General features: G+C 42.5%; 1 protein-coding gene across 25 annotated transcripts in view; it reads right to left on the reverse strand.

Moving 5' to 3' along the window:
* The window catches only part of nfasca (neurofascin homolog (chicken) a), a 118,249-nt gene that overhangs the window by 61,493 nt on the left and 29,765 nt on the right, over positions 1 to 26,991 (reverse strand). For 22 of the 25 annotated variants that reach the window (XR_011078613.1, XR_011078611.1, XR_011078612.1 and 19 more), the window contains exon 1: positions 19,998 to 20,290. The exons of 2 other annotated variants lie outside the window; for them this stretch is intronic. The gene's annotated coding sequence lies outside the window, so the exon portion shown is untranslated. Of the gene's footprint in view, positions 1 to 19,997; positions 20,291 to 26,991 lie in introns of those variants that run through there. One more of the 25 variants, XM_068594923.1, reaches the window with a different exon arrangement.

Raw genomic sequence — 26,991 nt, forward strand, 5'->3', positions numbered from 1 at the left:
TGTCAGGATAAAACATATATTCTCACTATGAGAACTAATAAAAGAGATGTCTAGACATTATCATCAGTGATAACAGAAGTTTCTGTTTGTAAGAATCTTTTAAAGGCAGAAAAAAATACATACAAGACATATGTACTTGGTGTGTAAAGACCTTGAAAGCAGCATTATGACATTTTCGCTGTCTCATAGAGACATAGGCAAAACATTCACAGATAGAAATGTTAAGGTGTTCCTTAATAACTAAAGAGGAGAAGGAGGCAGTGTGTTTCCACACAGAGTGTAAACAGTGAAGACACTCAATGTGTGAAGTGAATAAAGAAACAACTGATGTTGCTGATGTCTTCCATCAAACGAACCACAGTGCAGCTCTCTCTGAGCTACTCTCACAGCCTCGTGGGACAAAGAGGAGTGTGTGTGCGTGTGTGTGTGTGTGTGTGTGTGTGTGTGTGTGTGTGTGTGTGTGTGTGTGTGTGTGTGTTGTGTGTGTGTGGGTGGCCACTTTTATGTCCAGTCTATCACCTGCTATTCCCTGAGCTATAGCAGCAGGTCTAGCACTCACCCGTTCACTAATGACTGTCCCAGAGGTGTGTGTTATGTACACATCCATACATGCATATTACCCCCACACACACACACCAATATGCCTCCAGCTATGGTCTTTGAACCCAGTCCATTACTGCCCCACCACACACACACACACACACACACACACACACACACACACACACACACACACACACACACACACACACACACACATAAATAGCTCATGCACATACTCGGAGGTCACGGGTCACATGCTTGATAGATTGTAGATTGTGAGGGAAAGGTCCGTATGAAACTGACATCACTTCCTCAGAGGTATTCAATTCAAATTCAGAGAGGTTCAGTGAGAGAAACTTTCTTCATGAAAGGTCCAGAACATCACAATAACATCTAACTTTTGCTACGATTTCACGTATTGATGCAGCCTAGCAGTTGTAAGAACGTCTGTATGTATGTCAAATCAAGTTCAAATGAAAGATATTGCAACAATATTTATTGTCAGTTTTCAATTGGAACTGGATGAATTATAAATTATACAAAATCTAATAATAAGTAAAATATTGTCTGTATTAAAAAATAAAATACATGATAAAGCTTTTGAAAAAGGGTTATCTTCAGAAAAAATACTTCATTTCAGAGAAATGAATTGAACTGAATCGTCTTGTAAGTGGTGATAAACTCAAGAGCCACAATGTTATATTCTCATCTTCTAGTAAATTTGTGAGCAGGGACCATTTGTAGTCATTTCTCCTCTATGTTATCATCACTAATGGACAGTTCATCTATTTTCTGTTCATTTTGAATGTGAGTGGGTACATTTGTTCCAAAGATTTGTGATTTGTCTCGTAATGGAGCTTCATTTTATCACTTTTCTCTGAACACACGAGACATACTGGTTTTGAACAAATAACAGTATGTCTATTGGTTCAAGACTCTGGTCTCACTGTCCACATTTCTCTTTTTGCAGAATGTGTGAGACGGTTTACGACACATGATCTTGGCCTGTGTTTCCTGGACCGAGTGCCATAAAGGCCAGAAAAGCTGCGCTGGTTAAAATAGAAGCTCACCATAAATATTTGATAAGTCTGAATTATCTATCGGTTATCGGTCCAGATCCAAAGTAAAAGGCGCGGTTCACCTATGAGTGACCCCTGGTATGATGACGTTTCAAGGGGTTGGCATAACAACCACTGTCAGGAGCTCGGCGGGATAATTGGGAATAGTGTGGGAGGTGTTGGGATCATGTATGCGTGAAACACCGTACACTTGTGAATCCAGATTCAATATTCAGGATCATTCAGCATGGATCGTTTCCCATCCCTAACTAGCAGCCACTGACTGTGCATTTATGAAAATCAACAAGCAGAAACTGATGACCGCATTGAATGTATTACTATAGCGTCTGTGACAATATTATGATGCATTATGATGTAGTTGAAAGCATGAACTCTGACTTGTGATGCCGTCATGTGCTAGTGGTTAGCGGCTGGGAAGTTTAAGATATGAGATGCATTTGAAAGCACAGGAAACCGCTAGTAAGTGGACGTTGCCCTCCTAAGATAGATAATGGTGTCTGTCTGTCTGTCTGTCTGTCTGTCTGTCTGTCTGTCTGTCTGTCTGTCTGTCTGTCTGTCTGTCTGTCTGTCTGTCTGTGTGTGTCCTCTCTGATGTAGCTCACCTATTTACATAAAATGTCCGGTCGGCGCCTGCGGACCATTGTTTCGATGTCCGACCATGCAGACGTTCAGTCTGTCTCTAAGATGAGTCATACAGTGTCTGCCCAGCGTTTCACAGAAGGGATTTATTGGCATGACAGGGTTGAAGATATTGTAATTTGGCACAAATGATCAATATAAGGCAGTGAATGACATTTATCAAACCCTCTACTACACATGCTTTATTTCCCTTCAGAATCTTCAGCTTGGATCCATATTGAAGACTGTCCCCTCCCGCTGAACATCGATAGTAATATATGGACACATTAAGTGTGTATATGTGAAATAAACTCTGTTTTTTTTCTCGACAAAACACTGCTCAATTAACCCTCAGTCCCTCTATGGAAGCAGAGCAGGGACAAAACACAGCAGTGTCAGATTGCACACCCGGCCCTCCGTACCGAGCGCCACCCCCGAGGATGGTAAGATGGAGGGAATGAGGATGGAGGATGAGGGGAGGGTGCAGGGTGAGCGTGTGGTTGCCAGGCGATAACGTGTGTATATGAGGATGTCATGCTCGGCAGGAGCTGTGGCTCGATGTTGCAGAATGACCTACTTTTAATCGACGGGGAAAGAAAGAGTGGACGGAAAGAGAGAGGCTGAGGAGACAAAGTGGGGATGCAGCGAGAACGTTCACTGGTTTTGGAGAGAAACAAAAGAGAAGGAGGAAGACAGGGATGGACAGAGAGAGAGAGAGAGAGAGAGAGAGAGAGAGAGAGAGAGAGAGAGAGACGGGTGATAAAGAGTTAAACAGATGTCCCACAGGGTCAAACAAGAGAGGAGAGGTGGAAAGGAAGAAACAGTGGAGGAGGGAGGCCGTAAAAGGGAGAGAGGACAGGGTGATTGACTGGTCCAATATATGGACTGAAGCTGATATTTGTGCTTTCATAAAAATATCTACAGAATTGTATTTCTGTCGAGATAGAAAAAGCACTCACTATCAATATCATAATTATACGGATGCTTACGGAGCATGAACATGCCGCTTTAGGGGGCATCAATCGGTTTCAGATCACTAATGTGGAAAGTTATTCCAATACTAATTATTCTGCACACATTTTTTCAAAACATTACAAGACCAGCCCTACCAGACATACAACCATTTAGGGACGTATGATTATTGACGCACAAGCAGACATCTTATCTCTCAAGCAGCAGCTGTCTGACAGGACATATAGCTCCTTTAGTTCCTCCCCAACGACCCATCTCCATAACCTGCACTTTAAGATGTTAGGTACAATAATGTAGGATCACTTTCACTGTATATGGGATAAAAATAACTACTCTGTCTCAAGAAAACATCACTTCACCACAGAAGACCTCTGTCCATTTGTCCTTGGTTTCTGTATAAACGTGAGCACAGTGTTTCCCTGACCTTATTTTAAATTGAACCGGAGAGCTGCTCCACCATAAAGCAGATTTATTTACCAGTGAACTGTCACAGTTTTGCTCTTTTATTCTGGAAGACTCTGGAGACTCCAGCTCCAGTTTGTGAAGTGAAAGCAGAGTAAAGGTTACGTTAACGAGCAAACCTTTCTCACAGAGGACATTTTGACCCGTTCAACACGGCTGTAATTACTGGCATCCATCATGGCTGCATTCCATTCAGGTGTTTCACTTCCAGGGCTGCGCTGCTCTCCATGCTGAATCACTGACCATGGTTTCAGGTCCCCCTCAATGAGAGTCTCACAGAGCCATCATTAATGCATCATGAATGCAGTTTGTTACACCTGTGCCCATGATTACAAACACCACAGTGGTGGGAGGTGTGATTCATATGCATCTTACCAGATACCAGTTTTTATACTAGTACTTCCCATGGTGCTAAATGGTGAACATATCTAAAGAAGGTTTGTGAGAATTTACACACAAACACGCATCATGTCCAGCCATCCAAAGCCTCTGTGGCTCACACTGTCTGAACAAGGAATATGAGAGGCGGGGGGACCCCCAATCAGTTTGTTACCGCCTGTCAGTTTCTACCCATCACACGCGCAAAGAAAGGATGGGGCAGACAGAGAGAGGTGAGGGGGGGGGGGGTGGACGATCATCAGATAAGCCCAGAGAATAGAAGCAAAGAGATAGAGAACAGAGAAAGAAGAAAGAAATAATAACATAAAGTATGATTGCTGAACTGACATTTATCACAATAGTGCAATACCACTGAATTAATTAAAACAACATCACATCTTCCATGTGAGGAAAAACTATACTTATAACACATATAATTGCCACTGAGTCCCAGCTCAAGACAAAAGCTCTGATGAGGTCCCCTCATGTTTGAGGCTGTAGAATCAAACACATCTTTTAAAATCGCTTCTTAAAACATATCTTTTTAAAAAGCTATTTTATTAATGTCACTCTGTGTTTCATTTGTTTTTATTTTCTTCTTTTTACATTTTTTACATTTTACATGTGTATGTATGTATATGTGTATGCGTGTGTATGTGTATGTATGTGTGTACGTGTGTGTGTATATATATATATATATATATATATATATATATATATATATATATATATATGTATATGTGTGTATGTATATATGTATATATGTGTATATGTATGTGCGTGGGCCACGGGTAGGTGTGTATGTGTAGGTATGTGTATGTGTATGTATGTATATATGTATATGTTTGTATATATGTATATATATGTGTATGTATGTGTGTGTGTGTATGTGTATATGTATGTATATGTATGTATGTGTGTATATATGCATATGTAGATATGTATGTATGTGTGTATGTATATGTGTGCGGATGTGTGTATATATATATGTATGTATCCATTTCGCTTGCTTGCATGTATGTGTATATATATATTTATACTTATTTCTTACTTATGTATACATCTGTTACCCCCTGTTCCTGTTATTATTTATTTTATTTTATCATCTGTGTGTTTAGCTTAGCTTATGGCATTGGGATGCTGCTAGTATGACAAAAAATTTCTCCTTGGAGATTAATAAAGTACTTTTCATTCATTCATTCATTCATTCATTTCATTCATTCATTCATTCTTCTTTTCTTCTTTCTTATTATTGCTTAACTTAACTGTATAGTATGTATTTCAGCATTTCATTTCCTCTCAAAAACAATGAAATGAAAGCGGAGTCGAGGTCTAAGACAGACATCACAGCAAACGAAATAACTAAAAATATCAAACGTCAGCATGTCAAAGGATTATTTAGCACCCGGTGTCTATCAGGAGTGCAGCTGATCACTGAAATGATGATGGATGATCATGAAGATCAGGGTTATTGAACTTCAGGTCAATCTGAACCAGGAATAATTCAACAAGAACTGGAATGATGTCAGAGACCTTGGCTGCAGAGACACTGAGTCCTAACAGCGAGCGTTACATTAGGTCACGTAAACAACGCAGCTAGCAGCTAGCAGCTCTACATCAGACTGGAGACGTAACCACTTCAAAGATGGCTGAATATTGGGATATTTACTGAAAGTAGGAAACTTTCAGGACATCTTCCTCAGCCAACTGCTACCTGTCACCACATTTGATCAAAATGCTTTTGAAAGGATTAGAATTCAGAAAAAAATACTGCTTTTGTGAGTTCCCTTAATTGCTTAAGACTACTTAACAGTTATTTCTATTCATGTCAATCTTCAGCTCAAACCACACACCGTGTATAAGAAATGGACTTAGTCGTCATGACGTCATTTTGCCGTCACCAGCTTGGTTTACGGCCATCGTCTTTTCATTGTTTTCCGCAACCGATGAACGGAAGTTGCCATATTTGGACCCCTGGTAGCGACCTGTCAATCACAGCAGCCCTGCTCTAAAGCATACTCTGCTTTATGGTCTATTTGACTCTAAATGGACCATCATTTACCAAATGAACATCATGCGGCATTGAAGAAGACTTGAAACTTGAAATTGTGTTTACAATGTTTATTGCGGTAATAAATCAAGAGAGAAGTAGACTTCTATACGACCGGAGGAGTCGCTCTCTCATGGACGAGGGAGAATGCCACTTTTGAGACACTTCCTTCTTGGCTTTACTCGGCAGAATTGGAGGTTGATGACAATTTTCATTTTTTGGTGTGTTTCTACAGGACTAAACAAAGAACTCTCCCTCAAACGCCGTTTGAAATATTGAAGACCTCCCGCTGACATCCAAATCACACTAAAGACGTCCCCTCTCACCTTATCACCACATCACGTATTCATGACATACAAAGAGGCTATTTAGTAATCCCTGCAGGCACAATGTTTTCCAGTCAAAAGCCACACCCACCCACTGGGAGCTGGCAGCCACCCAAATATGTTTAACATCACTGTAAAAGGCTTTTCTAGAGAAGACACAAAATCCACAAACTCAACGTCTACCTCTCTCTGTTCTGATTCATACTTACTTGAAACAAGTGTTTATGTGCTATTGTACTCACAGTGTTATATATTATAGTAGTATAATGTGACCATTAACATGATGCTCTTTGTATTTTCCAGTATTTAGCTTTGAATTCAGGCAAACAGGCCGTCAGACAGCGGAGCTGAATCAGTGAGCGTGGCCTGGTGAGAGGGCTGCGGCCAGCTGGAGGTTAAATAAATGTGAGGTCGGCTCTGAGGGCTCAGCCAGAGGCTTATGACAGGACGGCTGCAGCTCTGTTCCACTGGAAATGGCTTATTAAGGCTGAATCCTCACCACAGCCTACCTACCTGTGTGTGTGTGTGTGTGTGTGTGTGTTTTTTTTTGCTGAGGAGTCAGAGACAGAGAGGACACAATTGTCCATGCCCAACCAGGACACCACTGCACATGTCGAGGCTGACACTGATACCGCCTGACAAATGATTTCTTTGATCGTGGCGAGTCTGGACTGGTCTGTGCCAGACAGAGCAGGTCAGCGTTAATATAATGTCGCCATGAATGACATCATATTGTAGCTCACAGGAGGTTACGGTTCAGATACTTTGTGACACGTGCTCACTGGAATTCAGAGCCATCTTTACGACTGAAAGCTGGATGTATTTTCTACTTTGATATTATTCGACAAAACTCTGCATCATGTTCAGTGACCATCTTTGTGAATGATTAGTGATGTTTCATTCAATGCTCATGCTTTTTTAACTCATATTTGAATACAAATGGTTGCAAAGCAGCTACAGTGGTTAGCATATAGTTGAGACTATACGATCAGTTCTCTTCGGGCTCGGCATCAAATAAAAACAGCATTACTGTTTGGTTTCAGATGGAACACCTGCTCCTGTCGCTGCTCTTTAAGTCAAATGAATCATACTATTAAATACTTCAAGTTAAATGTGAGGAATGCCCATCCAACCTCCTTATCTTTACTTATATGTCAAGATATTGTGTAGTAATAACCTTACATAACCGGGCCGCCATGGAAGCCTGAGGTTAACATGGTTAGTCTGTCGGCACTGAAGCCGCTGTTAGCGCTGTTAGTGCTTTTAGCGCTGTTAGCTTTGAAAAACCTAGTCTGACCATCACTTGATTCTCTTTCATGCAAATTCAGTTCCCTGCAATTATTTTCATTATTTGTTAATCTTCCAGTAATTGTATTTGAATAATTACTTCAGATAGCCCAATGAGCGCTATACTGTGTACTCATTCGAGGAAGTAAGGGAATATGAAAAAAAAATACTGCTCTGGAGGTAAAAAACACATCAATGTGAACCCCAAAATGTCCTGAAGGCCCTCACATGTATAGCCGTTAGGGCCGGGCAAGTCAACGCGTTGATAATGCGCTAACGCAGCAAACTATTAAAGGCAACAATTATTTGACAATGCGTTAACTTGTTTTTTGTTTTCTTTTGCATTGGGTGTGGCTCAGCGCTGCCTCACACAGCTACTGCCCTTTAAATCTCTCCCAGACGGCCCAGTTCAGACCTGTGCATTTCAAAGCTTTCCCAGTCCGGCCCGCGTGTGGTCAATGAAAAAAGAGAAAGAATAAGATGCACGCTATAAATGCAATACAACGGCACTGCTTTTACGTTGAAGGCGCTCACAGGCGGTCAGTCTCACAGGAGCCTCGCGCTGCAGCCTCCACGTCCAGATTGAACATTAATCGTGCAAGCTCGCCTCCGCATGTGTTTAAGCCCAACACACACTGGACTTTTCTCACCGAGTAAGAAAAACTGAATTAAACTTGAAAATATGAAAAGCACTTATTGCTTTTGTAAAAAGTGAATCAAGCTTTAACATCTTTAAGGTAAGCAACAGACTGAACATGGACAAAGGAAGGAGTGGTTTGTCCCTCACAGGGACCCTTACTACTGAACACACTGTTTATGTTCTTCACCTGTTCATAAAAAATAAAAATAAAAGATTTATATAATGTTGTTAACTTGCTGTTGCTTCTAAAATATTGTTCTGATAACATTACTTTAAAATGTTGTGCGTGTGTGTGTGTGTGTGTGTGTGTGTGTGTGTGTGTGTGTGTGTGTGTGTGTGTTTGGGTCCAGAGATAATGTTCCTTTGTGCCAGCCAGAATAAATGAAAGGGTTCTCTCTCTCTCTCTCTCTCTCTCTCTCTCTCTCTCTCTCTCTCTCTCTCTCTCTCTCTCTCTCTCTCTCTCTCTCCCTCTCCCTCTCTCTCTCTCTCTCTCTCTCTCTCTCTCTCTCTTTCTCTCTGTCTCCCCATCTTGTTTTAAATGACCTCCCTCTCTCCTCTTTTGGCCTCCTTCTCCTCTCCTTTATTCTCATCTCTGTCAATCCTTTGTTCTCTTTGCCGACGTGATCTCATCATATTTGTTATTTGTTTGTCTCCATGTAATGCTACATTCACTTTCTACTCTATTTTACCCCTCCATCTTTTTTTATATTATATCACTTCTATCCCTACTGTCCTCTCTACCACACGTCTCACTCCTTCCCCTCTTTCACTCATTCCTCACTTTTTTTATCCATCCATCCATGCTTCCCATCTCTTCCTCCATGCCTCCATCACCACGCCACCTCATTAGCACATCTGGATCTCACTTTGGGCTCCTCCTCCAACCATTTGCCCCTCCAGCAACACCCACCCCCCAAACACACACACACACCCTTACATTGCCCTTCCTCCATCCTCCTTTTTCAACTTCCTCTTCCCTCTTTTCTCCTCTCCTCCACCTTCATTCCTCCTCGTCCAATGAGAACACTCCCCGGTCACCATGGCTCCTTAGCAACAGCCCCACAAGGGGTAGAAGAAGGGATGGAGGAAGGGGGAGGGAGATATGATGGGGGGGTAAGAAGTGATGAAGATGAGGTAGAAGAGGTGAATCGGGAGACCAACCCCAGCGGGAGTGTGAGGCTGGAGGTGTGTTTGCCATTATCAAAGCATTGTGTGTGCGTGTGTGTGTGTGTGTGTGTGTGTGTGTGTGTGTGTGTGTGTGTGTGTGTGTGTGTGTGTGTGTGTGTGTGTGTGTCTGCAGGGGAGAGAAGGGGAAGAACACAGGCCTAAAAGGGATGGAGCTAAAGTGCAACCACTGTGTTTTATCTCAGTGTGTGTGTGTTTGCTTTAACGCAACAAAGGCTGAATTCACAGAACAGAAGGCACCATTTCAAAGTGTTGCTTCCAAAACAAAACCCTTCTCAATAAAAAGCCAGTGTGTCTACTTTACATTCTAATTAATAAAAAAACAGCCTAATAGCAAAGTCAAGGATGGGCATGAAGAACAAGGAGACTGCATTGTAAGCTCCCAAGTGACTTCATGAAAGAGGGAATGAATAAACATGAATGTAACAGTCTGGATTCTACACACTCACAAGGGCCACGTGGTATACATATATCATTTACTTCTGGAAGGGTCGAGGTCCACGAATAGTATCAAGTATTTTGGAGGCAGAAAGGGCCTCAGGTTAATGTCTGAACGTCATTACAGAAAAAACATTACGCTAAACATATGAATTCTCATTCCAGCAACAAGACAAGCCGTTACATCACACAGCGTGCGCTGTCCATTAATGTGTTGTGTGTCCTCAGTGGACAGCTGAGGTCATGTGTAGGGCTTCCATTAATATGTCATGAAGAGGCTTCTTGCAGGACATCTCTTTCTTTCATATCTGGGACAGTTCCCTCTGTAAATGGATTTATTCCACAGTTCAAATGTCAGGTTCAACCTGTTATTATTGCAGCTTAGTGATTTCTCCTCATCCTAACAGAGACTCAGTGACTCTGAACTGAACTTGGTTCATTTTTATTCTCTCTTTTCTCCTTTTTAAAAATGCAATGGAGTGAAGTGTGAGCCTTACTGTCTGAATACAAAGTATTGACAGAGTCTTCCTGTATTTCGGGCTAAATTAGGTCATTTTTGAGTGTTGGCTGAGCAGCTGCCATGTTAGCATAGCTTATAGCACCAATCAATCAGAACTCTGTTCAGGAAACAGCACTTTTAAAAGTTATTTTGTTGATGTCTTCAAAAAGCATGAATTCACACTATTTACCCGTGCTCAACACAATGTATTTATTTTAATCTGTGGAAAATTATTTTTTGGGGGGGGTCATACCACTAAACATATACGGCATCTGAGACTATCACAACACTTTGTTGTCCCGTGGTCAAACTCACGTGCTGGTGGCCACAATAAGATGAGGCTTTATTTGTAGGTCTCTGTTTTTATATTTTTGCTTTTGTTAAGTACCCACAATGCAATTCATTGTGATACTGGACACCAGGACCGGGGCCTGTTGCCTGACATCATTGGGAGGTTGTGTTGCGTTTGAACAAAACAATACATATTTGACTTAGTTTCAATATATTTTACTGGACTTGGAGTTCGCTTCAGAGCTCTTCTGTGCGTGCGCTCATACATGTGTGTTACCTTGGTTACCAGGCCCAATTTACTAGCATGGGCCCCTGAGGTGACTAGTGATTAACACAATTCTGCAATTGATTGGTCTGTCCAGACACACACGCGCGCACACACACACACACACACACACACGCACACACACAGTTGTCCTGACCAAATCCTCTGCTGTAATTAGGCCATTACCAAAATTCATTTTCTCAGGTTTCTGTCTCTTCCTCTCCACTCTTTTTCTCCTCCAGCTGTAAAATGACATTAGGTCCATTATGGGATGTGTGTGTGTGTGTGTGTCCACTTCCTGTTCAGGGACACAGTGAACAGACACCTCCCTGTCCTTCATCTCCGTCTCAGCATTCATTCATTATGTAGGATGATATTACATCTGTCCCTTCCATCTCTTCCTGTATGACCACAGCTGCTGTCCTGTTATTAGTTTATGTCTGGTGCATGATATATGGATCAAGTACATCTCAACTTCATCGAGAGGAACCACACGTCCTCTTTGTTTCAGCCCCTCACAGTTCCTCGACCATGTCTGGCTTTTTCTAGACACACCAACAGCTCAGTGTGAGTGTTTGTGTGTGCGTGTTTCTGTATTTGGGAGATGAAGTGCATGTGTGCGCATGCCCGCTTGAACGCTGTGAGGAAAGCCCCCACCCAAGGGACCCGTGGTGTTAAAATGACTGACATGTGAGTGTGTGAGTGTGTGTGTAGTGATTAGTGCTCCGGTGGAGTGGTTAAAAGGTGTGACAGAGTGTGTCTTCTTTGTATGCCTGTGTGTGTGTGTGTGTGTGTGTGTGTGTGTGTGTGTGTGTGTGTGTGTGTGTGTGTGCGTGTGTGTGTGCGTGTGTGTGTGTGTATGGACACACATTTAAGGGGATTAGACCGGACGGTGGTGTGTGTGTGTGTGTCCGCTTTTGAGAGTGATTTTTTCTTTTTTTGCTGAGTCCATAAGTGTTTGTGTGTGTGTGTGTGTGTGTGTGTGTTTGCGTTTGTGTTTGTGTGTGTGTGTACTTTTAAAATAGTGCGAGGGCTGGTTGAGTGTTTGGAGCTGCTGAAAAATCTAATTAACACTTTGCAGATAACTATCAGGAACAAAATACATATGCACACACACACACACACACACACACACACACACACACACACACACACACACGTGTCCCTTCGAGGAGACATGTGGGCTGTTTCACAGAAAGCATGTTGCGCCCACAAAGCACTCAGTATTGTATTCTGAATACAGAATCAAGTAAATACATCACTAGATTGACAGTTACGGTACAACAAAACTGAAGGAACGGCACGAGAACAAAGATTGTATCAGAAACAGACCAGTGAATTCATAATTTTAGAAAAAAGTTCAAGGTAAGACAAGTTTTCAAAGATGCTGAACATGGAAGTATAGTCCTCCAAAGACGTCTGTCTTGTTTTCAATAAATGTCTCTCTCCAGGTTCTTGACCACTTGGAGTAGAGCTGACTACCGTTCACATGTTGCCTCTAAAACGCTTGGAAAACGCCAGCTGTGCTGCTTTCATCCTTTTATCCAAGGTGCTTGGGAGGTTTCGCTCCAGCTGTCACTAAGGAGCTAAAACCTGCGATGGGGATGAGGATGAAGTTGGAGTAACAAAGCCAGAACAAAGAAATATTGATTTCCTGGACCGTAAATCCGACACAGTAGCTTTATGCTCTGTTTGACCTCTCAACCGGATGTCGTGATGTCATTGGACAGAAAGATGAAGCAAGTAAAATAGTCCATGGGACAGATGGTAAAGCTCTGAGTAGCCCCGCTCTAAAATGGTTAAATTCTCCTCCATATATTAACCACAGGCTGATATTTACGTACCAAAGTAATTTAATGTTGCGCATGTGCTTTATTGTCTGAAGCATCTTGCTTGTGTAACAAACCCAACAGAAATGACATGTGGAGCTCCAGAAACAGAAAGAAATCCCTTCCGATTGATGGGTGGAGGTAGTAGTGCTGGAGCATCTTTTCCATGTGCATGTCAGCTCTTTGTCACTGGATAGGTTCACATCAAACCGTATCCCAGCAGCAGCACTGGTCCCAAATTAAAGAAAACCATTTCACGAGTGAGTGGAGCAATGGCCAATGGCAAGCTGAGCCCCGAGTCCCGACCAATCGAGAGAGTCATCGAGTGGAAAAATACACGAGAACAAGTCACCCCCCGAATCGCCTTTTCAGATTGAGGGCAGCCATCACGCTGTTTACTCTGATGGATTTATGAGACATATTAAAGAGAGCTGCTTCGCGCCTCCATTATTCACAGTGGTGATCTTCAAGTTGCCTGATTGAGGATCGGCTCAGTCGTTGCTTGGAGGCGCATCACTGACATGATGTCTGCGTGTCCCGGAGTGTGTTTTGAGTCATGGTGGCGTTCACTGCTCACAACAACCTCCCAGGCCCGTGTGTGCAGTGGTGATGCTTTATTCATTACCGCGAAACCACCGCTGCAGACGTGTGAGCGCCGTTGTTTAAAATTCCACTCAAAGCTTTATTACCCTGTGCTCTCGTGTTTCATTTGAGAGGTTCGGCCTCTCCACACCCACGCAGCGGAGGGAGACGGGTGAAGCGAAGGTGACGCCGTCACGTGCAGAGGGATTCGGTTTTTTCGTGTGTTTTTAGCTGACCAGAGAGAATATTTGGTTGATATGGACCACGTGGCTCATCAGCAGCTGGTCATGCGGTCCTGACGTTTGCTCTTGGTGGCGTTTGAAGGATGTAATGGGAGTAACAAGACAAGCAGCTTTAGAAGTGACCTATGACTTAAGTGATTTTCTGTGGATCTAATTTATGCCAAAGTGAAGAATTTGTGAGGATTTTGACAAATGACTAATGAATATATGGAAAAGAACTTGATAAATATATGTCTTTTTTTTTACTTTTGACTTTTGACTTCATTACTTGGGTTCCCCTCCCTAATTTCTTAAAATATGGATTTTAGAAAAGAAAAAAAACACATCCATTCATTCATTTTCCGCCGCTTATCCGGGGTCGGGTCGCGGCGGCAGCAGGCCCAGCAGGCCGACTCGGGCGTCCCGCTCACCCGCAACATTTTCCAGCTCATTCTGGGGGATGCCCGAGGCGTTCCCAGGCCAGCCGGGAGATATAAACCCTCCAGCGTGTCCTGGGTCTTCCCCGGGGCCTCCTACCAGTTGGACGTGCCTGGGAGGCGTCCAGGAGGCATCCGAATTAGCTAAACACATTTCCTAGTATTTTAAATCCATGAGCGGCACCGTAATTAATAATAAAGACTATAGAGTATTTTTTTGGTGCTTTGTCTTTTCTTTAATCCCTGTTATGTATCACACTGGTTCTGTTTCTTTGGATTAACTATTAAAAGTCAGCTCATCATAAATGGGCTCCTGCTGTAACAGGATACGCTGTCGTTTTCTGATTTTAAATGATGTACTTTCCAGACACGCCCACTAGTTTACAATATTGGTCATCACTGAAAATATGGTCATGTACCCATTTCTTTGGATCTTTAAATCTTTACACAAATATACCAGCCAGTCCCATTCACTTACATGTTTTTTTCCTCATAATTCCTACATCTTCGCTCCACCTCTGTCTGTGTTAAAATGACATGTTTTTTTTGGAAACACATGATACCAAGTGTTTCCTCTAAGTTCCCGGGACAGAGGATGTTGTTTGCGTACGGAGACAGTAAGCCCTCTGAGGCTAACATGTGATTTTGAGCTAAAAGAACTAAATTGAATTGAATTAAGTTGCTGCTGGTTGGGCCATCAGAGTATGAATGTTGTCTGAATGGTTAGTTAGAGTCCTGATGGGCCTTGCATGGCAGCCCCTCCCATCAGTGTATGAATGGGTGTGAATGACGACACGGAGTGTTAAAAGGCTTTGAGTGGTCATGGGGCTGGAAGAGCGCTCTACAAGTACAGTCCATTTACCGTTCAGTGTTTGGAGGCTTGTGTGGGACGCAGCCTGACCTGACAGGAAGACGCCGTCCAAACACTCAGTACCACGGTGGGTTTTGTAGGTTACCGCCTCTCGTGTCCCAGCGTAACAGACAGACCCGTCCCCAGGCTTTAAATCAAGCACACACACACAGATGGAGGCCTGTGCGGTGATGTAGGTTAAGCACCTGGCTCACAGGCTCAACATCTGGATTCCCACCTGGAATCAGGCCGGCTGGGTCTTGACCTTCTTTAGCATCTTCTTCATCTTTCCATTTCTCACTCGTCTAACCCTCTGAAGAGAGAGGAAACCCTCTATTTTACCAGTTGTTTGGAGTCACTGACTTTATTTCACTGCATGTTTTATCTATTTTCTCCTGCTGTCAGGGTTTGTATTTCCTGATGGGGGACATGCCAAAGCTTAAGAAGAACAAATCACTCAAGACTTACTAGGTGATTAAAAAAGTGGGAATATTTCTAATTGAAACAATAAAAAAAAAGTCACAGCATCAGTAAAGACCTGTAATCAAAAGCCTCTATTATTTTGTTGATATGATCCATGATGGCGGTCAGCATACAACCTTCCTCTCTTTGCTTCCTGCTGAACTCAACACACAGACAGAATATTTCATGACAGGAACTTGGTTTCTGCTGCATGCAATGTTTTTTTTTACGTGAATATTTTGCTGATGAGGGCTTATCCGATGCTATCAGCAACACACACTTGCACACGTGTGGGAGACTCACACACACACACACACACACACACACACACAAACACACACTTTGAGCCAACAGATTATCTTGACATGGCTGAAGAGGAGTCATCTGCAGCTAAATCTCTAGTTACGTAAATATAACAGTTCGAGCAACAGCAGCGGAGAAGAAAAATAAAAAGGGAACAGACTGAGGACTGAGAAAAAATATATATTCCTCATTACACTATTGTTTATATGGAACCATCTGCTCTCTATTGACTCAGTGCTTGTTTCATGCTGATGGAAATGCATACAAACAAACTGCTCTTGGCTGTAATCTGTCACTTGCTGTTTTAGGACATCAGTTGAATACAGTTTGATTTTAAAGACTTTGAAGAGAATTCAAAATGTGCATGTGACTTTAAGGCGAGGGTATCAAACATACGGTCCGCGGGTACTGGTCCGGCCCACTTGAGATCAAAATGGGCAGTACGTTAACTAAAATGAGTTTAAACCCCTGGGTTAAGGTAAATTATAAACATGTCATGTGGCTTACTGGAACCCCGTGAGACTACAATAAAGTGTCACTAGGTACAACCATAATAACCAAAGAGCCGTGAAGTCGAGGACAAGAGTTATAATCCAGTTGCATGTCTTATATAACAGAAAACATTGCAGTGGACATAGGGAATTCTTTCTTCCTGTATCTCATGATGTAATGGTAAATGGATTGTAGTTGTATAGCTCTTTTCTCGTCTTTCGACCGCTCAAAGCACTCATACCATAACTGTCATCATTCACATGGGCATCACATATGTGATGGGACGTTTTAAGCTTATCTACGCGTGACAAAAGGTCTCATGCTATCATTTAGTAACAGGGACCCAATGCTGTGATTGTGATCTAGATGTTCCTTCAGCCTACACTGCATGAAGGAAACACTATTAAAGCACTGCACATCCAAACTGAAAGTAACTCCCTAATGCTGCAATGTTGTGTCTGACCATGCTAAGTAGAAGGCAGGGCTGCAGCTGAGGGTTCTGATTTTTCCGCGGAAAATATAGAAATGTGTCTAAATGACTGTGGTAATGATTTGCTGACGTCACATCCTGGTTCCTGCTTCCCAGCAATGATTGTCATCAGACACACGGCCTTGAGCGTTGTTCTTTCTAGAAAGAAAAAAAAAAAGCCATGCATTGTGGGTAGATCAGAGTGACAATTTGTTCTGATCTTTTCCCTTTGGCCATGATGGAGAGAGGGGGAGGAGAAAGAGAGAGAGAGAGAGAGAGAGAGAGAGAGAGAGAGAGAGAGAGAGAGAGAGAGAGAGAGAATGGGGGAGAGAGGGGGATGGGATGTTTAGTGTGAAACCTCTCGGACAAATATTTGCAGAGAAAGGTCCGTCGTTGTCCATTAGGGTCCCTCTCTCTTTTTCTCTCTCTCCTTCTTTCTTTCAGTTTTTCTGGGTGCATTAACCTCCTCTTCACAATGCTGCCAAACAAAGAAGGACTGTGTGTGTGTGTGTGTGTGTGTGTGTGTGTGTGTGTGTGTGTGTGTGTGTGTGTGTGTGTGTGTGTGTGTGTGTGAGTGAGTGTGTGTGTGTGCGTGTGTGTGTGTGTGAGTGTGTGTGTGAGTGTGTGTTCCATGCTCTGGCACTACTGTCCACCCTCCTGCATGCCTCAACAAACACTTCTCCACAACAAATACACACAAACACACACACACACACACACAGACACACACACACACACACACACACACACACACACACCTGCACATGGGAAGAAAAAAAAAAACACTTGAAATGCATTAATGTACTAATCCTCCCACTGGTATCTCCCACACACAAAAACCCACATGTAATCACACACACACATACACACACACACACACACAAACACACACACACACACACACACAAACACAGGACATACAAACAGCATATTCTGACTGTCCTGCGTCACTACAGACACTTAAGCCTCCCACTCACTCACGCACACACACACACAGACACACACACACACACACACACACACACACACACACACACACACACACACACACACACACACACACAGTGAATAAAGTACTGTTTGATAAATTACTGTTAGATGTGCAGCCAAGTCATACTGGAGAAGAGCAGAAGTCCTTATTGATCTGACATTTGACCTCAGCGGAGGCCAGCGGAGGTCAAAGGTCAGAGTAATGCTGCTGTAGTGCTCGTGAGCCAAACATGCAAACAACACAGAGATGTTACAAAGTGACAGAGTTGACACCAGGGACTTTCTACACTCCACATCATTAATAAATGAATGATGAGGGACTTTTTCTGTTGAGGCACAGACTTGATACCAAGTTGTATGAAGGACACGTTCCACCCGGTTCTCTGCTGATGTGTTAGAACCAGATCAGTACAGCGACAGAACATTTACTTGATCATCTTACTGATTTTACTGATCTCAAAACGATGGATTGTAAAGTGTATTAATCCTTTGATGGCAAGTTATTCAACTTATAATAGAGACATAATGTATAAATATGTTAGAAGCAGATGTGATATTTGCTGATAAAAATATAATGTTTGTCCTATAATACCGTGAATAATATTCAAGATAGATACTGAAAAAGCAAAGCAAAGACTACGTGTATGTTTTTCGCCTGAGGTCCACACATTTGGGAGAAATATGACAACCTTTCCAGAATAGCTGGCATCTTTATCTAGATTTAAAATCTGAAAATGTCAGTCCAGTCCAGTAAGGAGTGTGTTCAACCAATCAGGTGCAGTGTCTGTGTCTGAGGGAGTTATACAGCTGGAGATGAGCTAATTCATTCAAGACCCGTCTATTGAGCCTAACCAGAGACAAACTGGTGCCAGACATTGAGAAACCGTCGGTTAAGTCAAAATGAACTCAAAAATATAAATTTAAATGACAATGTTTGGATGGATTTGGGAGCAGAAAGGACAATATCATCTAAATTAATTAACAATATCAATTAAAAACCCGGTCGCTATAATAAAATGTTGGTATTGTACTTTTGCAAATCCACAGATAAATAGAATCTCAGCGTTTCTGAAGCAAAAATATATCAACAATTCTAGATATGCGAATAACAACGTTACAGGGTTTCATGTTCGTGGCGTTTTAGCTGTTTCCAAACAGTATTCTCAATTATTTATAGGTTTACACACAAAAATTGCTCATTACTTTTGGTGTTAGACGCGACACGAACAGCGGACTGCTGGGTGAAAACCTGGTTGTCCTGTGTGGACTTCAATCCAACTTGTTTGTGATGTATCAAAATCAAAAGAAGTCCAGGAGAATTTACGTTCCATTGAAAAGTCAATTAATAATGCAGTTTTGTTGTATGGGAATATAAGTTTTAAGAGACCAGGCTGCAATTAATACTAAACACAGGAGTTCTAATATGAGACAGCCAGCAGCTATGACATCAGCGGTGATGGGAACTGAGTACCTCTCGTTTAGCCGACAGTGGCCACATCCCATCATATCATGTTCATCTAAAATCTAAAGATAAAGAACAAATAGAGCTGAAGGAGAAAAAAAGCCAAAAGCAGACAGACAGACGCTTTTCAAGAAATTGTTGTCAATGAGGAAACATGCACACAACACATAATCCATAATTTCCCAATCAAATGTGGCAGTTGATCGACTGATTGGTGTGTGCGTGTGTGTGTGTGTGTACGCACACACGTGTGTGTGTGTGTGTGTGTGTGTGTGTGTGTGTGTGTGTGGGTCTGTGTGTGTGTGTGTGTGTGTGTGTGTGTGTGTGTGCAGACAGCTTTAACCACATATCTCTTCCTACAGCGTGAATGATCACTGTAACAGCCAGCAGAGTTAAAGATCAGACAATATAGATCAAATATTGACGAAGGTGTGACATCTACAGTACAGATACTCCACCATCTACAACAACAGTAACTTTGGTAATTTATTTAAGAGTAGAGTTTCACAAGTGCATTCCCTCACACACACAGAGCATTACCAGCCTAAAATATACATATGAGCAGAGTGTGTTCAGTTTGATAGTTAGTGAGGAGATGGTGGACAGCCTGTGAGTGGTGAGGGGTTCAAACCCCCGATAAAGTACAGCACAATGTATTCTGTTTGATCCACAGGCTGTCTGTGAAAAGGATTGTCTTTAACAGAGACTTTCTCATTGTATTGTGTGAACTGTCACTAAACTCTACTTCTGTACAGAAAATAACAAGTAGAAGTGGAAGGAGGTTAGTATATTCACCCCTCCACACACACACACACACACACACACACACACACACACACACACACACACAGTGACATATAGCGATACCTCTGTCAGTGCAGCTCTTGCGTCCAGGTGTACGGCAGTGCAGGGTGACTGTGTTGTATCTCCATCCCCATCAATCCTTCAGCATCCAAGAAACCGAAGAGAAAACAGCAAACACAAAGACCGAGCGTCTGTCAGTCTGGTCCAGCACGGACACACAAAGACAGCTGATGTGATAACGGTCGAAATGGAGGAAAACACTACACACTCTCCTTCTCTTTCTGTCTGTTTCCTTCCTCCTCACTCTCTCTATCCCTTTCTCTCCCTTTGCTCTCGCTGTTTCTCGGCGCGGACTCTCTCTCTCTCTCGCTCTCTCTCACACACTGATTCTCCATCTGTCACCGCCCCCTCTCCTTTACCCCTCCCACCTCATACATTATTAATGAGCCTCAGACACACACACACACACACACACACACACACACACACACACACACACACACACGCATGCTCCACTGCTGTCAAACACACTCACACGCACACATGTTGAAAACCATGCACCATGCACCCCCCCTCCTCCCTCTCTCCCCTCCAAACACACACACACACACACAGGTTAAAGCCTTTAAGCAGTCCACCGTTATGTTGAGATGTTTTCACGGTGAAATAAAGTCTCCTTCAGTAAGAACTACAACATAGACAGGTTTGAAGAAACAGCGGACGTGTGATCGGAGTATTTACTTATTCATATTTGTGTCTGTTTTTGTCAGCCTCATGCTAAAAATCCCCCCTCATCAATACACTTGATACCACATTATGAAACATTTATTAAAAGGGAGAAACAAAAACTGAAGCTCTGTATTATCGGCACAGAAGTAAAACTGTTGGAACTATTCTTATGTCAGCACTGGATGCCCGGAGCTGCACAACTCCCATCATTCCCTGCCTGTACAAAACCTGTGTGTAGTATAATATACAGCATAAACCCCGTCGGCAGAAACAATTTAACATGTTACTGTTGTTTTAGCTGCAAGATTCATCAACGTTGTGCTATAGTAGCGATGCGTGATCATTTAATAACTAATCCTTTATCAATTAAGACATCATAACATACAGCTTCACAAGCACCAGAAGCAAATTTTGATTTCTCTGTTGATATGTCTTGTCATGCATTAATAAAAGCTTTTTGGAGCGTTCTTCCCTTGTGGAGAGAAAGGAACAGTCTTTTATTTTCTAAAAGACACAGTTTGCAGTGGGTCTGTTTGGTGGAATTTAAATATACGCTGCCCCCCCCCCTCTCCTCCCAGATGTACATGTAACCTATAAAAGCTCAAACACACACGTCAGCCATGCATGAACTTATTCACACGCAAAAAACACACACAGGTCACAGGGAAGACAAGGCTGATCATGCATGAAGGAAGAGCTCACATGCACACACACACACCAATCTCACACACACAAACACACATATTTGTCCATGCATGCAGAGCAGGCGAGGAAGCCCCCCTCAGCTGGAGGCTACATGAGTTTTCTCATAAACGAGACATGGCTGAAAGTCAGAGAAAAGTGTGTGTGTGTGTGTGTGTGTGTGTGTGTGTGTGTGTGTGTGTGTGTGTGTGTTGGGGGGAAGAAAAATGGGCAGAATCAGTATTATACAGCACTACCATTTGAAAAGTAGTATGTAAAGGTCGAACCTGATTAAACACTCACAGATGTATATTGTATATTTTTACTCTGTTTGACCAGGCTTATTTTTAAAGCCAGGATAAAAACACATTTCCAGCGTATGTAACAGTCATAGTCATTTACTTTCAATGCACATTATTCTTAAATCCTTCATATTTAAGCAACTGCATAATCACACAAAACAACTTGAGTGGGAGGATGAAAGTGTAAGCGTCCTGCACACAGAGGTGAATTATTGATCAAGCACCATTTGTCTGTTTATCAATATGTCAACATTTATTAGTCAAACATATTCATTTCAAAATAAAATGGGTTTCTTTAATCAGCATATTCTAAATGGAAAATCTAAAGGAAATGAAGAGAGAGAGACAGGAGGTCAGCAGGGAGGAGAGGGCCTTCAGGGCATGTTCAAGAGCCCCCTGCAGTTTAAGCAGGCCTGAGGTCTGGTGGGACAACACAGGAAGACGGAGAGATGTTCAGTTTTATGTATCTATGTGGTGTGTGTCTGTGTGTGTATCTAGGCTTGACCTCCTGATCTCAGCCAGCATTTTTAGCTCCCTTCTGTCTCCAGCGCCCCCCCCCACCCTTCCAAACAATCAATAAGCCCCTCTCACCCCCACCCGCTCAACCCGCCGCCTCTAGCTATGACATGCAAATGACCCTCGCATATAATTAAAAGATATGCCCTGACAACAATAGGATAACCTCAAGCTCCCCTCAGCTTTTCCTCAAGACGTGCGCCAAGACGTTCACAAACACACCAGCACACACACAAGCACACACACACACACACACACACACACACACACACACACACACACACACACACACACAAACAAAAGCAAAGACAACATCAACTCGTGCCCAGATGGACTCCAGTCAGTTGACCTCTGGTCAGATCTGCAACAGACAAGCAAACAGACAAGCAGACACCAAGATAAGTGCACTTGAGCCCCCCTTATGCTCAACACACACACACCCACACACACACACACACACACACACACACACATCCTATTACTCCCTGCAGCTTGGCGTTACGCTTGTGTCCAATAACTTCCACTTTTTCCATGTAGCATCATAATGAAGACTGAGGTCAAAGGAAAGTACAATAAATGTGTTTACTGTCTGTGAAAGCGCTGCATGTCATCATAACTCGGTATGGTTTTTAAATCATATCCTTACTCTACATATGAACATCAGTGAATGCTTATTGAATCAATTGGGCCAATATAAATGAAAACACAAAACTATAACATGAGATTTAGACTGCTATCCACTGATGAGGTCTAACAGAGGCAGCGAAAAGCTAAATGCTGATGTTGGGCTTAAATGTTTAAAAACATTCAATCTCAAATTGTGGACCTGGTAACCACAAATTGTTAAAGATTTTATTACTAGGCCGACGCAGTGAAATGAGCTGAAATAATCCATATAAAACATAAACAGAGCTTTGAAAGAAAAACATTCAAATGCTGTCTCACTTCAACAGTCAGCATTCAGAGAATGACAAGATGTGACATAAAATGTTTGCCGGGTTTTGCATAAGTGACAAGTCCACGCTCCAAGTTTTGGTGAAATCGGACTGGAGAACCAGCACGGAAGCTAAGCAACGTAGCGCTGTGGACGCCATGTTGGTTTGGATCACAAAGTTACACAACGGCAGTCGACCAGCAGGTCCTGTGTTCTGTAAGGCAACGTGTTGTCAAAGTCTCGTGGCTTTGAAGTGAGCATAGTTAATAGCTTAGGTTCCTTGTGGGAAAAGGCTGTGTGACAGCAAGGTAACATGGTGAAAATATTCTAATATAGAGGAGACTTCAATTGATACTATTTGTTTGAAGTGGGCAGTTGTTTTTGATGGCTAAAATGTGTTTTTCTGCCACTCCTGTTCGCAGAAGCTATATAGCCATTCATGTTTTTTCAAAGCCACAAGACTACTGGCAAAATCAATCATTTTACCTCAAAGAACACTGCAGTAAACACTCTACAAGTCACTGTGAACCCTTTCAGTACTTTCCAAGCTTAGCACAGCTAACGTTGACTTAGCTGGCGCTAGTGTTCACGTTATTCATAACGCTATTGATTAGCTTTCTGTGGTAACCTCTGCTCTTTGCTAACGACAGAGTGGGCATTTCTATTTGAAAACACTGCAAAGAAATAGCAGATGGATTTCACCTTAAAATGAAAAACAACAACTTTGGAGTGAAATATAAAGTACGGTGCTACGCTGGTTCACACTGGAACTCTAACTGAACAATGCTGAGTGAGAAATAAAGAGAAAGTTCAGGAGAAAAAGATGGACGGAATGAGGACAACTTCTAGACAATAACTGGACTCATTACAGTTTATGCCACGGGGGCCATGCGCTAATTAACTCTTCTGCTGACCCCTAAACACACACACTCGCACACACACATGCACACACCAACACACATACACACAGAGTACAGCCATGTCCTGTGGTTATTGAACTGGGTGGTGGGGGGAGATCTCACCCTGGGCACTGGGAGACTCTAGCTTTCCAATCAAATGACCGCAAAATAGCAGACACACACACACTCACACACAATATCTAACTGTAGAACACACTGTTGTATGAGTCAGTAGGAACCAGTGGTTATAGGGTCACAAGTCATGAAGATGGAAAAACACTCATTGGTCACTAGACCAGTTGAAGATGAGTGTGTGTGTGTGTGTGTGTCCTCTACCTGCATACAGAAAAAGAACAACAACATTAATTACGATCGGAAATGTCCTCCATCTACACACACACACACACACACACACACACACACACACACGTCTAATCAGATACAGTATGTGGGCTTCTATCAATAAGGCTTTGTCCGGTGGATGGATGATTGTGGATTGAGCCAAAGAACTTGGTGGAGGAACAGACTGTGACTATTGTACAAACAGCGTCCCCCTCCTTTTCCCTCTCAAAGAACACACAGCAGCATCACACTGTGGCACAGAGGACGAGGCCAACAAGAAGCCCTCCTGTGCTTCACATCTAGCCCTTTTTCCATGAGGGCATGTTAGTCCACAGATATCAAACAGGAATGACGGGTCAATACATCTGGGCCGAGAACGTCCTGCATCCACACACCAGTGCTTCAACACGATTCATCCTTTTAACCCTCGGCTGCTTTTACTTTGCTGAGGTGTTGTTGTTGCAAAGTACCTTTGTAAAGAGGTTTTTTACTACTTATGTCCTTAGGTTTTCAATACAGCAGAAATATCTCTATGTGAATGGTTAGAGGAGCCCGAGTGTTCCTGGAAAAGAAGGATTTATTTATCTGGAAACTGGTTCTGACATTCTGCCAAAACAATAAAAACAAAATATAACTGCAATTGTTTTTCTTTTTCCTTTCAGTGAATATAAGACAGGATACACAGCATGGCAATTTCTCACATTACAACAAGACAAATACAACAATCATGTGGAATAACGATTAAAGATTTCTTGTGAAAAGAATAACTTGGAAATGTGTAGTAATTATGCGAAAGATGTGTGTAGAATAATGTGAAAACTTTGAATGTGAGACGGTTTGTTATTATTTGCAAAAAACTGAGCAATTTTAATTCGTCACGTGGTAGCTATATCTTGTTACAATTTGAAGTTGTAAAAAATTAGTAATTATGTTCTGAACGTTTTTACTTCTAATCGGTTGTATGTTTATTGATCCACAACAAACCTTAAAAAATAGCAGCTGTTTGTGTTTGAGGTCTGATGTTCAAATCATTTGATGGCACCATATGTGGAAGCACAAACATTCAAACCAGAACAACAATACATCTGACAGACACACACACACACACACATACAGACGGGAGGTCACACATGAACAGCCCCCTTCATCAGTATCAGGTAGCTGGCTAATTGAGATGTTTAAAAATGTATAAGAACCGAGACATAAAGGGAGAAGGAGGAGCTTAAAAATAACTTAAATATTCACAGAAACACTCACTGAGACATTGAAAGGCATAGACGGTGAAGAAAAGAGTAAAATTGTTTTTAAACCCCGTCAGTTGATGGAAGTGCAACATGTGAGGACATCATGAACTTCCCCACAATCCTCTGTTGTTTACTTCACTCTGATCTCATGATCGAGCCGCTATGAAGCTGCTTCATTAGAAACAGACGACAGCCAAAAGGATGAGAGCCAAAAATGTGTTCTGATGTGTGACTGTGTGTGTGTGTGTGTGTGTGTGTGTGTGTGTGTGTGTGTGTGTGTGTGTGTGTGTGTGTGTCAGAGAGAAAGATAGATAGATAGTTTTGATAGCATAGGGTCATAAGAAATCAGAAAAAGTTGTTAACAATATGAGAAAACATTTGAATTAAAACCAGTTACATGAAGTATGAACCCCTAGCTGGACGCGTTGTGAAGCAGTGGCTGAAGCTGTTATACGCATAAGGGACCTCTTGTGATCTGGCATTTTGAACCCAGTATTGGGAAAGGCATGAGAGCATTTCCCAAGATCATAGTCGACCTGCCAAAAGGAAAGTTGAAGCATGTGCCAATGAAAGTTAAGAAGTACATGACCAGATGTGTCAAGTTCCATTGGTAAAGAAGTGGTGTGAAGGGAGTTATATAATGATTAAAACCAGTAGGACGATACAAATGTTGCCTCACAAGCCAAAACACACACATACACACACATATACTTGAGGTGTTTTTGCTAACCAGCCAGCTGGGACCGCTGACCTCTCGCCAACCGAGGGTTTTGGTGCACAGGCGAAGCCGAGGAAGGAGCCGCCTGCGTGGGTCTGCCAGAGCAGAAAGCTGGTCTTTCAGCTGGAGGCTGCGTGGATGAAGCCGTGCAGCCACTTCCAGGACCCAGCTGGGAAAAACCAGAGCCAGCTAAGGAACATATGAGGCCATCCCAGTTCCACTAAAGCAAGTTATCTGGTTATTTCCACATTTGGGAACTTTTTTGGGGGGGGGTCAAACAATAAAACTGTTCTTACATTTATGATTAACGTTTCAGTCACTGAATTCAAGGTTTACTTTTGCAGACTGTTCATGTTCTTGAAAGGTCAGTGATGGTCAACATACTTCTGAACAAGACCTCAGCTCTCCAAAAATAAAAGCAGCACGGAGCTGTAAGCACAGAGCCATAAAGGACAGACCAGTAAATATGATACATCTGCATAATAAGAAAAGGCGGGGAAGTTCCTCTGGTCCAAGCACACAGACTGAAATAAGAACCCACACCTTCTGCCACTCGGCTGGAGACGTACGGTGTTGTCTGTTCATACGACACAGAGGAACCATCCGGCACAGAAAGAGAGAACCGGGGATGAAACAAGTGAGGAACAGCAGACCGTGAGGAGGGAGAGAGTGAGAGACGGCGAGAGGAACAG

Source organism: Clinocottus analis, unplaced genomic scaffold (genome assembly GCF_023055335.1).
Source record: "Clinocottus analis isolate CAN_PGR_092001 unplaced genomic scaffold, fCliAna1.0.p SCAF_3, whole genome shotgun sequence".
Lineage (NCBI taxonomy): Eukaryota > Metazoa > Chordata > Actinopteri > Perciformes > Cottidae > Clinocottus > Clinocottus analis.